A 15,218-nucleotide genomic window follows, 5' to 3' on the forward strand; every position below is an offset into this window, starting at 1 on the left:
CCAAGAGCACTGCTGTCCATCTACTCATCTATGTGTGCTGTACTGTTGATCCCACATTTTCCCTGCAGAGGCATTTAGGCAATAAAAAAAATTAATCTTTTTCATTTTTTATGATATTCATATGCCATTAAAGGGAACCTGTCATGTCCTCAAATGATATCAACCTGCAGCTATGGGGTTAATCTTTAGGTTAATAACGTTCCAAAGCTTTGCTGCCTTATTAGGAGCAGGGATACTGGGAGTTAGTTAACTTTATCGCCCCCAGCAGCTGCCGCCTTTCAGTCATAGTCACTGATCAGTATTCAGTGAGTGGCAGCAGTAAATCCTTCGGCCGCACAGCTATGGACAACTATTAACCTGCAGACTAACCCCATATCTGCAGGACTTGTGGACATGATAGAATAGCAGCCATGTGCTTATGATCACAGCTATCTTATAGGTCCCTCAGCTGTAGTCTTCTGCAGCACTGGAGGGGGTCAGTGTTGGTGAATAGAGCTGGGAGTGATCACTGGGGGCGGCATAGTATAGAGATGAGGTAACTGAGCCAAGCCCAGTCTATGACACATACACAGTAGGTGGAGTTTCATTTGTTGAAAAGTTTCTCTTTTACTTTCACTTACATTTCAGCTCACATTTCTACACTGATACGTCCTGGTAAGTATGCATCTATCTACTTTTTATAATACAATCAATACATGCTAATAATCTGTGCACTAAAAGGAGATCCCTAATTCTACCAAACTAAATTCACAAATGGATCCTGTAATGAGATATTGTGGAATGCTGGCAGCTGTAAGGATTGTTGCATTTGTAATAATCAAATACTTCTCAGTCAAATACTTCTCAGCGGTTTTTACCGGCAGCACAGGTGACAAGGACCAATACAAGTCTATGGGTCCGTGTAAAACACATACAGCACACAGATGGTATCTGTGCTACATCAGTGTGTTATATGTGTTTAACCCCTTTAAAGCCCAAGACGTATTAATACGTATCTGCGCCCTTGGCTTTAAGAGCCTGACACGTATTAATACGTCTTTGCGATCGCGCCCGCACACAGGTTGTGCGGCGCGATCGCCACTGGATGTCAGCTGATTGTCACAGCTGACACCCAGTGCTATGTGCTCCCTGCACATTAACACCCGCAATGCTGCGATCTAAGTCGATCGCAGCATTGCGGTGGCAATGGGAGGTGATCGGGATGCTCACCTCTCCTGCCGTCCTCCAGCGCTATCTGCCTCGGCTTTCCGGATGTTGCCATGATGACCCGATGTCGTCATGACAACATCCGGGTCACCAGACAGCAGGAAGATATTTTGGTCATGCGCAGTGCATGACCAAAATATCTCTCTGCATCTGCAGCGCTGACAGCCTGTATAGCACAGGGATGGTGCTCCATCCCTGTGCTATACAGGCGATCAGAATAAAAAAAGTGAAAGTCCCATAGTGGGACAAAGAATAAAAGTAAAATAAGTGTCAGAAAGTGAAAAAAAAAATAAAAAAGTTGTAAAAATATAAAAAAAAAATAATCCACCAAAAATAAAAAATATAATTACCCATCAATAAATGTTATTATGAAAAAAAAACAATAAAAGTACACATATTTGCTATCGCCGCATCCGGAACGACCTGACCTATAAAATTGTCCCACTAGTTAACCCCTTTAATGAACACGGTAAAAAAAATAAATGAAAAATGAAGCAAAAAACAATGCTTTATCATCATACCGCCAAAAAAAAAATGGAATAACACGCGATCAAAAAGACGAATATAAACAAAAATGGTACCGCTGAAAACGTCATCTTGTCCCGCAAAAAACAAGCCTCCATACAGCTCCATCACCCGAAAAATAAAAAAGTTATAGCTCTCAGAATAAAGCAATGCAAAAAAATAATTTTTTCTATAAAATAGCTTTTATTGTGTAAAAGCGCCAAAACATAGAAAAACTATATAAATGTTGTACCGCTGTAAACGTACTGACCCGAAAAATAAAGCTGCCTTATCAATTTTACCACACGCGGAACAGCATAAAAAACTAAAAATAAAAAAACAATTCCTGAATTGTTGGTTTTTGTTTATTATACCTCCCAAAAATCGGAATAGAAAGCGATCAAAAAAGGTCACGTGCCTGAAATTGGCACCAATAACAACATCAACTCCTCCTGCAAAAAACAAGCCGTCATATGACTCTGTTGGACAAAATATGGAAAAATTATAGCTCTCAAAATTTGGCGATGCAAAAACTAGATTTTACAAAAAAATGCATCTTTTAGTGAGTGACAGCTTTTAATCATGAAAATCCCATATGATTCTGGTATCGCTGTAATCGCACCGACCCGAAGAATACAGTCGTCTAATCATTTATACCACACGAGGAACGGTGTAAATAATAAACTCTCGGGTTAGGGTTAGGGTTGGGCTAGGGTTGGGCTAGGGTTAGAGTTGGGCTAGGGTTAGGGTTGGGATTAGGGTTGAGATTTTTTTCAAAAGTAAAAAAAAAAAAAAGATGACGACATGGCGACTAGTGTTGAGCGCACGTGCTCGCTACTTGAGTTTGCATTGGGTATGCACTGAGTATCGCGGTTGCTCGAGTGACATGCTCGAGTCTCCGCCCCATATACTTTGCGACCAAAATTTTTTCACGGGGATTGCCTGCCATGCACGAGCGATCCCCGTATGGTTTTTTTTGGGGTGTCTAATAATAATAATTTTTATTTATATAGCGCCAACATATTCCGCAGCACTTTACAATTAAGCGGGGACATGTACAAACAATAAATTCAATACAAGGTGAGACAGTTTAAACATCAGGAGTGAGGTCCCTGCTCGCAAGCTTACATTCTACAAGGAAATGGGGGGACACAATAGGTGGAAAGTGCTTGTTATTTCAGGTCTGGCAATTATAATAAGTCGGGATTATCATATAAAGCTGTATGATCCGGTCATCAGCCTGTATATTCAAGTGCAATACTCAATTACCGAGTGCCGTTATTGTGTGCATGGAGGGTGTAGAGACAGATGAACAGTAGGGAGCAGATTCTGAATAGTATTTAGGAGGGAACAGGGGAAAGTTAGTTTACTGGGTATTTGAGGTGGTAGGCTTGTTTAAAGAGATGGGTTTTTAAAGCGCGCTTGAAGACATCGGGGCTAGGCATCAATCGGATCGTCTGGGGTAGAGCATTCCATAGAACTGGCGCAGCACGAGAGAAGTCTTGGAGCCGGAGGTGCGAGGTTCGGATTATGGGGGTTGTTAGTCTTAGGTAATTTGTGGAACGGAGGGCACGTGTAGGACGATAGACTGAGATGAGAGAGGAGATATAAGGTGGTGCAGAACTGTGGAGAGCTTTGTGGGTGAGAGCAATGACTTTATATTGGACCCTGTAGCGAATGGGTAACCAGTGTAATGACTGGCACAAGGTGGAGGCATCGGTGAAGCGGCTGGACAGAAATACGACCCTGGCTGCCGCATTCAGGACAGATTGGAGAGGGGAAATTTTGGTAAGAGGGAGACCGATCAGAAGAGAGTTGCAGTAGTCCAGACCAGAGTGAATAAGAGCGACAGTAAGAGTTTTAGCAGTTTCAAAAGTGAGAAAAGATCGGATTCTGGAGATGTTTTTAAGATGCAGGTGACAAGAGCGAGTGAGTGATCGGATATAGGGAGTAAAGGAAAGGTTAGTGTCGAATATGACCACGAGGCAGCGGGCTTGCTGCTTGGGAGTTATGGTTGAACCCTCCAAGGTAATTTCGATGTTAGGTAGAGTTAGGTTAGTAGAGGGGGGAAACACAAGAAGTTCAGTTTTGGAGAGATTCAGTTTAAGATAGAGGGAGGACATGATGTTAGACACAGCAGACAAACAATCCTTGGTATTTTGTATTAGGGTAGGGGTGATGTCAGGGGAAGAAGTGTATAATAACCGTGAAACATGTGGCCGGGGACTCGAGCATGTCACTCGAGCACCCACGATACATGGTGCTTACCTGAGTACCCGATGCAAACTCAAGTAGCACTTGCTGAACACAAGACTAATGACAACTTATTCAATATGATGGGCTAATGTTATCAAATTCTGTGTCGTACCACTGGGTTCAAAATGTTCACTATACCGCTTGATAAAATCCTTGAGGGGTGTAGTTTCCAAAATGGGGTCACTTGGGGGGGTTTCCACTATTTAGGCACATCAGGGGCTCTCCAAACGCGACATGGCGTCCGCTCTCGATTCCAGCCAATTTTGCGTTAAAAAAGTCACACAGTGCTTCTTCCCTACTGAACTCTGCCGTGCACCCAAACACTGTATTTTCCCCACATATGTGGTATTGGCGTACTCAAGAGAAATTGCACAACAGTTTTTGGGGTCCATTTTCTCCTGTTACCCTTGGGCTGAAACATTTTTTGTGGAAAAAGTTAGATTTTTTTATTTTCACGGCTCCATGTTATAAACTTCTGTAAAACACTTGGGGTTTCAGGGTGCTCACCACACATATAGATAAGTTCCCTGAGGGGTCTAGTTTCCAAAATGGTGTCACTTGTGGGGGGTTTCCACTGTTTAGGCACATCAGGGGCACATCCGCTAATTATTCAAGCAAATTTTACATTCAAAAAGTCAAATGTCGCTCCTTCCCTTCCGAACCCTGCCGTGCGCCCAAACAATGGTTTTCCCCCACATATGAGGTATGTGCATACTCAGGGGAAATTGTTCAACAAATTTTGGGGTCCATTTTTTCCTGTTACTCCTGCGAAAATAAAAAAAATTGGGTCTAAAGTAACATTTTTGTGAAAAAAGTTAAATGTTAATTTTTTTCTTCCACATTCCAAAAATTCCTGTGAAGCACCTGAAGGGTTAATAAAGTTCTTGAATGTGGTTTTGAGCACCTTGAGGGGTGCAGTTTTTAGAATGGTGTCACTTTTAGGTATTTTCTGTCATAAAGACCCCTCAAAGTGACTTCAAATGTGATGTGGTCCCTAAAAAAATGGTTTTGTAAATTTTGTTGGAAAAATGAGAAATCGCTGGTCAACTTTTAACTCTTATAGCTCCCTAACAAAAAAAATTTTTGGTTCCAAAAAACAATCTCAGAATCAGGGGGATCCTTTGAAGCGTTCCAGAGTAATTACCTCATAAAGTGACAGTGGTCAGAATTGCAAAAATTGGCCTGGTCATTAACATGTAAACCACCTTGGGTTGTAAAGGGGTTAACATTGCAAAGTATAGGGGAAGCTTTGTCATTTCTTTTTCTTTTGCAATACCGGAAAATCACTGATGGCACACTGACACAATGATGGCACACTGACACACTGATGGCACAATGATGACACATTGATGGCACACTGACACACTGATGACACACTGATGGCACAATGATGGCACATTGCTGGCACACTGACACAATGATGGCACATTGATGGCACACTGACACACACATGGCACACTGACTGCACACTGACACACACATGGCACACTGACACACACATGGCACATTGATGACACAATGATGGCACACTGATGACACATTGATGGCACAATGATGGCACACTGACACACGCATAGCACATTGACGGCACACTTATTTATGCAGTGTTGTTGCTGGCATTGTTGCTTTACAGTACTTGAGTTCTGGGTTGGATCCTCTGACTTCTGACTAGGACAACATTTCACATGGAGTATGAATGGTTGTACAGATCTATAATAAGAGTTTTATTCTAATGGATTTATGTGGCATAATACTGTATGTAAGAAAACATGCAAAGTTCCATCATATACAGTGGTGGCCAAAAGTATTAGCACCCCTGCAATTCTGTCAGATAATACTCAGTTTCTTCCTGAAAATGATTGCAATCACAAATTCTTTGGTATTATTATCTTCATTTAATTTGCTTGCAAGGAAAAAGCACAAAAGAGAATGAAGCAAAAATCAAATCATTGATCATTTCACACAAAACTCCAAAAATGGGCCAGACAAAAGTATTGGCACCCTCAGCCTAATACTTGGTTGCGCAACCTTTAGCCAAAATAACTGAGAACAACCGCTTCCGGTAACCATCAATGAGTTTCTTACAATGCTCTGCTGGAATTGTAGACCATTCTTCTTTGGCAAACTGCTCCAGGTTCCTGATATTTGAAGGGTGCCTTCTCCAAACTACCATTTTGAGATCTCTCCACAGGTGTTCTATGGGATTCAGGTCTGGACTCATTGCTGGTCACCTTAGAAGTCTCCAGTGCTTTCTCTCAAACCATTTTATAGTGCTTTTGGAAGTGTGTTTTGGGTCATTGTCCTGCTGGAAGACCCATGACCTCTGAGGGAGACCCAGCTTTCTCACGCTGGGCCCTACATTATGCTGCAAAATTTGTTGGTAGTCTTCAGACTTCATAATGCCATGCACACGGTCAAGCAGTCCAGTGCCAGAGGCAGCAAAGCAACCCCAAAACATCAGGGAACCTCCGCCATGTTTGACTGTAGGGACTGTGTTCTTTTCTTTGAATGCCTCTTTTATTTTCCTGTACACTCTATGTTGATGCTTTTTCCCAAAAAACTCTACTTTTGTCTCATCTGACCAGAGAACATTCTTCCAAAATGTTTTAGGCTTTCTCAGGTAAGTTTTGGCAAACTCCAGCCTGGCTTTTTTATGTCTCGGAGTAAGAAGTGGGGTCTTCCTGGGTATCCTACCATACAGTCCCTTTTCATTCAGACGCCGGCGGATAGTACGGGTTGACACTGTTGTACCCTCGGACTGCAGGGCAGCTTGAACTTGTTTGGATGTTAATCGAGGTTCTTTATCCACCATCCGCACAATCTTGCGTTGAAATCTCTCGTCAATTTTTCTTTTCCGTCCACTTCTAGGGAGGTTAGCCACAGTGTCATGGGCTTTAAACTTCTTGATGACACTGTGCACGGAAGACACAGGAACATTCAGCTCTTTGGAGATGGACTTGTAGCCTTGAGATTGCTCATGCTTCCTCACAATTTGGTTTCTCAAATCCTCAGACAGTTCTTTGGTCTTCTTTCTTTTCTCCATGCTCAATGTGGTACACACAAGGACACAGGACAGAGGTTGAGTCAACTTTAATCCATGTTAACTGGCTGCAAGTGTGATTTAGTTATTGCCAACACCTGTTAGGTGCCACAGGTAAGTTACAGGTGCTGTTAATTACACGAATTAGAGAAGCATCACATGATTTTTCAAACAGTGCCAATTCTTTTGTCCACCCCCTTTTTCAGGTTTGGTGTGGAATTGTATCCAATTTGGCTTTAGGACAATTCTTTTTGTGTTTTTTCATTGAAGACAAATTAAATGAAGATAATAATACCAAAGAATTTGTGATTGCAATCATTTTCAGGAAGAAACTGAGTATTATCTGACAGAATTGCAGAGGTGCCAATACTTTTGGCCACCACTGTACTGTATTATTTGGGTACTAGATGGTGGCCCGATTCTAACGCATCAGGTATTCTAGAATATGTATGCGGCCAACCGGGCGCGACTAATCAGCGAAGCAGTGTTTAAATGGGTTGTGCACTACTTTAAATTAACCCCCCAATGTATCCCCCCGGGGCCCCTAATGAATTTTGTAATTACGTCATGTTGTTAATACTGCTTGTGACAACATCGCTGACCACGCACAGCCAGCACTTAATTCCCCCGGCTTCAGCCGGCTCTTGCTTCCGCTTACATCACGACTATTTGCGGCTGCAGCCAGGGGTCTCCTGTTCCGCGTACCACGGTGAATGACGGGCTGTGGGCGGGGTTATCCCCCATCATGTCACACCCAGCACCCACCGCGTGCTCTGTCAATGAATGCGCGTGCGGTGGATGCCGGGTGTGACGGGATGGGGATAACCCCGCCCACAGCCCATCACTCACCGTGGAACGCGAAACAGTAGACCCCTTGGCTGCAGCCGCAAATAGTATTGACATAAGCGGAAGCAAGAGCCAGCTGCAGCCGGGAGTCACATGCTGCCTGTGTGCGGTGACCCGAGTATAAGCCGAGACCCCTAATTTTACAACAAAAAACTGGGAAAATGTATTGACTTGAGTATAAGCCTAGGGTGGGAAATGCAGCAGCTACTGTTAAATTTCCATATCCTGGTATGTATGGCTCCCTCATCCCCTAATTGTGGTTTGTAAGGCTCCGTCATTCACTTAATCCTGGCGGCCGCGACCAATCAGCAGAGTGGTGTTTAAATTTGGCGCCAATATTGCTGATTGGTCGCGGCAACCGGCCGCGACCAATCAGCGAACCGTGTTAGTGAGGGCCGGGGAGCGGCGCTGCCTGTGCGGGTACTGCATCTCCCGGCTGCATCGCCGCTGACCTCCATGCGGCTACCGTCGGGAGATCAGCGGCTTGTGAAGGGAGGACCGGGGAGCGAGGCCACCGGTCGGGGTACTTCTGCTGCGAGCAGCCGGGAGATGACCGGCTAGCTCCGGTTGTCTCCCGGCTGCGTCGCCGCTGATCTCCCGACGGTGGCCTGCGTGTTTCAAATCCGGCGCCAATTCACAGCCGGGCTGCGCCAGTCGCTGATTGGTCGCGGCCGGCTGGCCGTGACCAATCAGAGAAGTGGTGTTTTAAATTTCGTGCCAATATCGCTGATTGGTCGCCGCCGGTCGGGGTACTTCTGCTGTTAGCAGCCGGCTGCATCGCCACTGACCTCCGTGCCGCAGATGAGCCGCTGACGGCTGCCAGCTTGTTCTGAAATCCCGCATCGCTGATTGGCCGCGGCCGGACCAATCAGCGACGTGGGATTTCCTGGACCGACAGACAGACGGGATAAGGCGATTATATAGTAGATTCTTTCCTCAGAGTATTGCTTCTCATGGTGACACGCCATAACTGCACAGAAAGTGTCTTTATTTCCATAATATGGACCAATAGAAATTTTGGTCTTTCTGTACAGGGTGTGTGCCAACATAATAATAATTCATGTGTGTTCTCAGTAGAGCTGTAGTTAGGCTTTCCTTCACCCAGGTCAATGACTTTGCTTGGTACCACACACCCCACAGCCACACACATGCACACCACCAAAACTTAATTAAATTTGTCTTTTCTTCCCTAATTAAAATGTAATATAATTTGGAATGACATTAATCCATGAATAATATTGCCATACTGTACATAATTATACCACTGTACTGAGCACATAAACAGTACAGCATAACTGCATAAATACCAGAGCAGAGTGCGCTGCATTCCTTCAGAATCATCCTTTTAACATGTATTTTGTGGCAACACATTAAGAATATGCCTGAATGTGATATCAACATAGCCTGACTATTAGAGATGAGTGGATCTTTTGAAATTTAAATTCACCGACTTCTACAAATTTTCCCAAAAATTTTGAGTTGCGTTGAATAAATTTGCATGGATTTCAATACTGGAAAGCTTGTAAATGCTCGGAAAATGAATGTTGGGAAAATGAAAGAGATAAAACTCCAATAACCATAAGAGCTTACACTTTACAGAAAAAAAAGACTTCTCCAATTACTCTGGAGATGGAAAATGACTTTGCCGTACAAACTGTGCTCTACTGGGAACCACTGATCTCAAAATAACTTTATCCCACTCTATGACACTCCACCAGTGTGAGAAATGGTGGCGATCAAGTATTTTTTTTTTCTGAAACCATGAATCGAATCTGAAAATGTTCAAGTTTTCGTGAAACTGAATTTCAGAAAATTCAACTCAAAGTGTTCCTCAGCATATCAATCCGCTCACCTGTACTTACTATGTCACTAAGTGAAGAAAACAGAAAACAGAAACCTGTTTGTGTTCGCACTCATTTATCTAGCTGCATCCAGGGCTCTACTTGCTCCACCCCACCATTCTGAACCCCTCATTCCTAGAAATCAGAGTTTTAGTAGTATTGAATTAGTATTACAAAATAACAAAGTTAACTATTAAAGGGGTTGGCCACTACTTTACATTTTCTTTTCATGTGAACTACTGTATTTTGCAGATTATAAGACACACCGGATTATAAAACACACCCCAAATTTTGGAGTGCAAAATAGTAAAAAAAAAAAATTAAATAAAATGGTGCGCCTTATAATCCATTTTGCCTGGGGGGGCGGCGGTGGTCGAGCGGGGGTCACAGGAGCCAGGTTAACTGCTTCAAGAGGTTGGCGGCAGGAGTCGGGCGATGCTGCGGGCCCTGTCCTTTTAGAAGGGTCGCTGATTCAGGATGACTTGGGCGGTGGTGGTGGCAGCAGGAGTGGGGCGATGCTGCGGGCCCTGTCCTCTCACAATGGTCGCTGATTCAGGATGACTTGGGCGGTGGTGGTGGCGGCGGGAGTGGGGCGATGCTGCAGGCCCTGTCCTCAGAAGAATTCGGCGGTGAGCGGAGGTTCCCTCTCCCGTACACAGCACTGCGGTGGGCTTAGGGAAAATGGCTATTGGAGCATGCGCAGATCAAGATCTCAAGAGACGAGATCGCGTCTGCGCATGCTCACTCAGTACTTGTGAATACTGACAGCTCTCCCTGCAGACCCAGCTCTCTCTCCTATCTGTATGTATGCAGCAGGGTGTATATACATGTACACACACTCCTGGATACCCTGTGTAATGTCTATACACCCTGCTGTATTCCTTTTATAATGTTAATACATTCAGATCTCTTGCTAATATGAATAATGACTGATGAATACATTAGTGCCCCCAATAAAAGAACTCAAGATGCATTGCTTACACACTGCTGCTACTGGAGATAAATTATGGTTCTGCGCTCACCATAATAGTTTCACAATGACCAGTGTGATGAACCCACACCTCTCCACCCCGCCTGATGTCACTATTACATCGAAGGGATCTCATGGTACGGTCTCCTCACTTGCACCAACAGGACGTTCAGCATGTTCCAACATGACACGTAAGGTCAGCTTGGCCCAGTTTCACACAGACACCCCCCTGTCCACATGGCACAGGGAGTGATAGGATGTGGCCCATGCAGTCGCTGATGTGGTACCACACTCCATCACTAACCCTGACAGGCTGAGAGGCCCTTTTCACTAGCACCAGTGAAACAGAGCGCTGCCAGCACGGTAGGACTGCCATCAGTTCCTCGTTAGATATAAGCCAGGTCCGTTAACCGGATTATATTGGGCCAGAAACCAGCCCCGGTAGCATGGAAATTTAAAACCGAGAATATGGACGTGTAGATTCGTGGATCGAGATAAAAGAGCAGCTCAAGGTTAAATGATATATTTAATCGCCTTAAAAGCACACTAGTCAAAACACTATATACACAATGGTTATACATGTACTTCACCTGTATTTGTATATCTGACCATTGTAAAAGAGATATAAGCAGATGAATCATGTCAATTACCGGTTTGATGTTCGACCATGTGTGCTGGGCGGCATGGGGGTATGGGCTGCCAGCTGATTACAGTTCCTCCCAGCACATTACTCGAATTCCCCCCCCAGCCTTTTAGAAGTGAACAGCAAGCATGAAAAAGCCAGAGAGGGAGAGAAAACACATGGCCTTACGCAAGCCCTCCAACCCCTTATTCGGTCACACCCTTTTCCGCTACCAGGATGGTCTTTATCCCCCTCACCTGAGTGTTTGTAGCTAAAAATCCCAAAACCTATGAAGGATCATAACTTCCCAAGGTGGTAAGGCGGCGGTTCTGTCAACATCAGATCTGGCCGGGCCCTTGTTACGCCTGGAAACCAAACACGGTGTCGCTTCTTGGCTTCCACTAACCATTCTAAATATCATCCCAGCCTGGGATGCTAGAACAAATCGAGACCCTGGAAGGCATTCAGCCAGTTCCAGAAATCTCCACAATGTAACCGGTGTGTGGCTAGGATGTACGATAGCTCCATATTTTCCTTATGAAATCCTATCTGACTGGACAAAGCAGTTATACAGCATGGACTCCATAGGAGGTCATCCTAGCTTGGATACTAGCTGGTGTGGCTGGACCACCTACTGAGCTAGGTGTCCTGTTACAGCTACACACACTGAAGCAGGATTGTAAGGCTATGTGCCCACGATGCAGAAATGCTGCATATTTTTTCCGCTTCTCCCTGGCAGGAAAAATGCATGCGGATTTTACATGCGTTTTTCCCGCCTGGTAGAAGCGTTTGTCAAGCATCTTTGCATGCATTTCTGCGTGCGGATTATCAAGCGCTTTTCCAAGCGATTTTAGCATCACTTGGAAAGTGTTTGACAACTTGGTCACACTATATAAATCCATGCAACCAGCATGGATTTATATAGTGTGACCACGTAATAGTTAAAAAAAAAGAATAAGAATGGTAAAAAATAAAGATTATACTTACCTTCCGATGGCCCCCGTAAATTTCTCCGCTCCATCGGGTCTATTGAGTCATGTGACAGGTCACACGACCGCCGACGCTGCATGTCTGCAACATTAATGGACATACTGCGAATTTTTCCGCAATGATAATCCGAAGCGGAAATGTCCGCAGTATGTGCACAGCACATACAGATTATCATTGGGGACCATTGGGCACGTATTACCAAGCATTTTTAAGCATTTTCGCTGCAGAAATTCTGCTGCAAAAACGCTTGAAAAACACATAGTGGGCACGCAGCCTAAGATTATTTGCCCACGATGCAGATTTGAAGCAGAAATTTACTGAGCATTTCTGCATCTCCTTGGCAGAAAAAAATCATGTGGATTTCACATGCTTTTTTTCAAGCGTTTTTCCAAGCGATTTTGAGCATCACTTGGAAAAGGGCTTGACAAGTTGGTCACACTATATAAATCCATGGTTGTGTGACCATCAGCAGACTAAATGACGTCACTGCATGTCCTTCCAGTAAACCACGGGATGCCAAGGAGAGAGGATGCGGCCGGGAGGAGATCGAGGCCGCCGGAGAGGTGAATATAAGGTTTTTTATTTCTTTTTTACTTTAGAATTCTTTTTCTACTTTCAGGTACCATGGTACCTGGGTCGGATTAGAGTCTCCTCTTCTCCAGACCCGGGTACCATCCGTGCATTGAACTGCATAACATCCACATGTATACATGCGGATATTATGCGGTTCAATGCAAGTCAATGGGCGCGATTTCGCTGCGAAATCGCCCCCAAATTGGTTGTGCTGCGGATTTTTCCACAATGATAATCTGCAGCGGAAATTTACGCAGCATGTGCACAGCACACGCGAATTATCATTGGGATATGTCCCAGACATCTTACCAAGCAATTTTAATGTGTTTCCGCATTAAAACCATTAAATCCGCATCGTGGGCACACAGCCTAAACCACCATTAAATCCCCTGATATCTTCACAACCAGTATAAAGCATGCAAAGAACCTCTTCATTAATAGTATAAGGAAGACAACTCCTTAAAAGGTAATACCATAGACCAAAACGTGAATGAATCTACTTGCTATATCCATTGGACAGCTACTAAGGATCTTTTATGATATGGACTCACGCTGAACCTATAACATATATGACGAGGGCAATTTACTTCCTATCTCTCATCTTAGTATGCTACTTATATTTTGTTCTATTTAGCACCCTTATTTACATTATTTAATCTGTGATACAGCCATCATTTTCCTACAAGGTACTTTTACAATTTTCAGGTGTTGGTAGCAATTTAATCAGGTTGCTGCTTTTAAGCAGTTGTCTTTGGTTTATGCCATTGAAGTTTAAGCAGTTATCTTCATTATACTAATAATGCAGAGATTTTTTACATTCAGATGTCTCCTCATACCTATAGGGGCTTAAACTTCATGGAACAAATGAGTCTGGCTTGCCTCACGGATCTCAATCAGGTATCAACTCATTTACAAGGTAAACAGTCGATTTCCACTTTTCCCACAAAGAACCTCCATTTTTATCCAATCCAGGCAAGATCCAATGCTATGGATCATTTTCAAGAGAACATGGAGAGAGATTTAAAGAAATGATATAATTATTCCAACTTTTCCTCAAAAAAACATAATTTGTCTAAAGCAGAACGAGAAGCTCTTAACAGTTTACACATGAGATTCGACATTATCATCAGAATGTCGGACAAAGGGGGCTCAGTTGTGGTGTTGGACAGTGATGCTACCTCTATAAATAATATGCTATCAGATGCTTCCATATATACTCCTCTCCATAGTGATCCCACTTTTTTTTTAGAGAAGTTAAAAAAACTGGTATTGGAAGGAATGTCTCTAGGTATCTTTTCTAAAAAAATAATCTGAATTCCTAATAGTTGACCATCCTGTGATCCCCATTATGCACGCTTTACGGAAAATACATAAAATGGACACCCCCTTACCTGTGCGTTCTATTGTTTCGGGAATAGGGTCTCTTGGCAAATGTGTAGGGCAATGGTTGAACTTTTCTCTACAGCCCATGGTGCAATGCATTCCGGGTTATATACAGGACTCATGTGATATACCGTATTTGCCGGAGTATAAGACGACTGGGTGTATAAGACCACCCCCAACTTTTTCAGTTAAAATATAGAGTTTGGGATATACTCGCCGTATAAGACTACCCCTCTTCTAACGCAAATATGGTAAAAATTTTAAAAAAATCAGATTTGATTTCAAAGTGGTAATTTTAAAGTGATGAACCTTACCGGCTATTGGCTGGTTGTTGTATACAAATCCTGCTTGGGTTGGTCATCTCTCCCTGTCTGCCCAGCTCTCCCTGTCTCCAAGACTATCAGGGCGGTAGCACATCCCTCTGGCCCACCCTTGTATCCTATTACTGGTACCTCCTTCTCTGCCTCTCTACAGTGACGGAGTGAGGGGAACGCCTGCAGCTTGCTTCACTTAAACTTTCCTGGTGAGGCACCCCCTCACCTCATCACTGTAGTCCTCAGGAGCGAGATCAGAGAGGCAGAGAAGGAGGTACCAGTAATAGGATACAAGGGCGGGCCAGAGGGATGTGCTACCGCCCTGATAGTCTTGGAGACAGGGAGAGCTTATAAATTACCATAAATACCGTATTTTTCGCACTATAAGACGCACAGGACCATAAGACTCACCTAGGTTTTAGGGGAGGAAAATAGGAAAAAAATGTAAGCAAAAAATGTGTTCACGATGCACTTTTAAGGGGGAGGGGGTCTTCTGCTGACACTAGTTTAAGGGTAATGTCCCCCAATTCTGACAATATCCCCCATCCTGGTATATATGCCCCCCCCCCCTTCCTTTTATACGTGGCATCCCTCCATCCTGGTATGCATGGAACCCCTCCATCCTGGTATGCATGGCACCCCTCATCCCTACCCTGGTATGCATGGCACCCCT

The 15,218-nt window shown here is 43.9% G+C and overlaps 1 protein-coding gene across 6 annotated transcripts in view; it reads left to right on the plus strand.

Annotated features, from left to right (window-relative positions):
• Positions 1 to 532: 532 nt before the first annotated feature.
• LOC141258989 (apolipoprotein L3-like) overlaps positions 533 to 15,218 on the plus strand; it is a 28,872-nt gene continuing 14,186 nt past the window's right edge. Inside the window, exons 1-2 of one of the 6 annotated variants that reach the window (XM_073674341.1) lie at positions 579 to 654; positions 13,691 to 13,764. The gene's annotated coding sequence lies outside the window, so the exon portion shown is untranslated. Of the gene's footprint in view, positions 655 to 12,813; positions 12,839 to 13,690; positions 13,765 to 15,218 lie in introns of those variants that run through there. The other 5 variants (XM_073674340.1, XM_073674342.1, XM_073674343.1 and 2 more) reach the window with 5 other exon arrangements.

The sequence above is a fragment of the Phyllobates terribilis genome, unplaced genomic scaffold, assembly GCF_046119375.1.
Source record: "Phyllobates terribilis strain yellow unplaced genomic scaffold, ASM4611937v1 Scaffold_3__8_contigs__length_932513732, whole genome shotgun sequence".
In the NCBI taxonomy this organism is placed as follows: Eukaryota; Metazoa; Chordata; class Amphibia; order Anura; family Dendrobatidae; genus Phyllobates; species Phyllobates terribilis.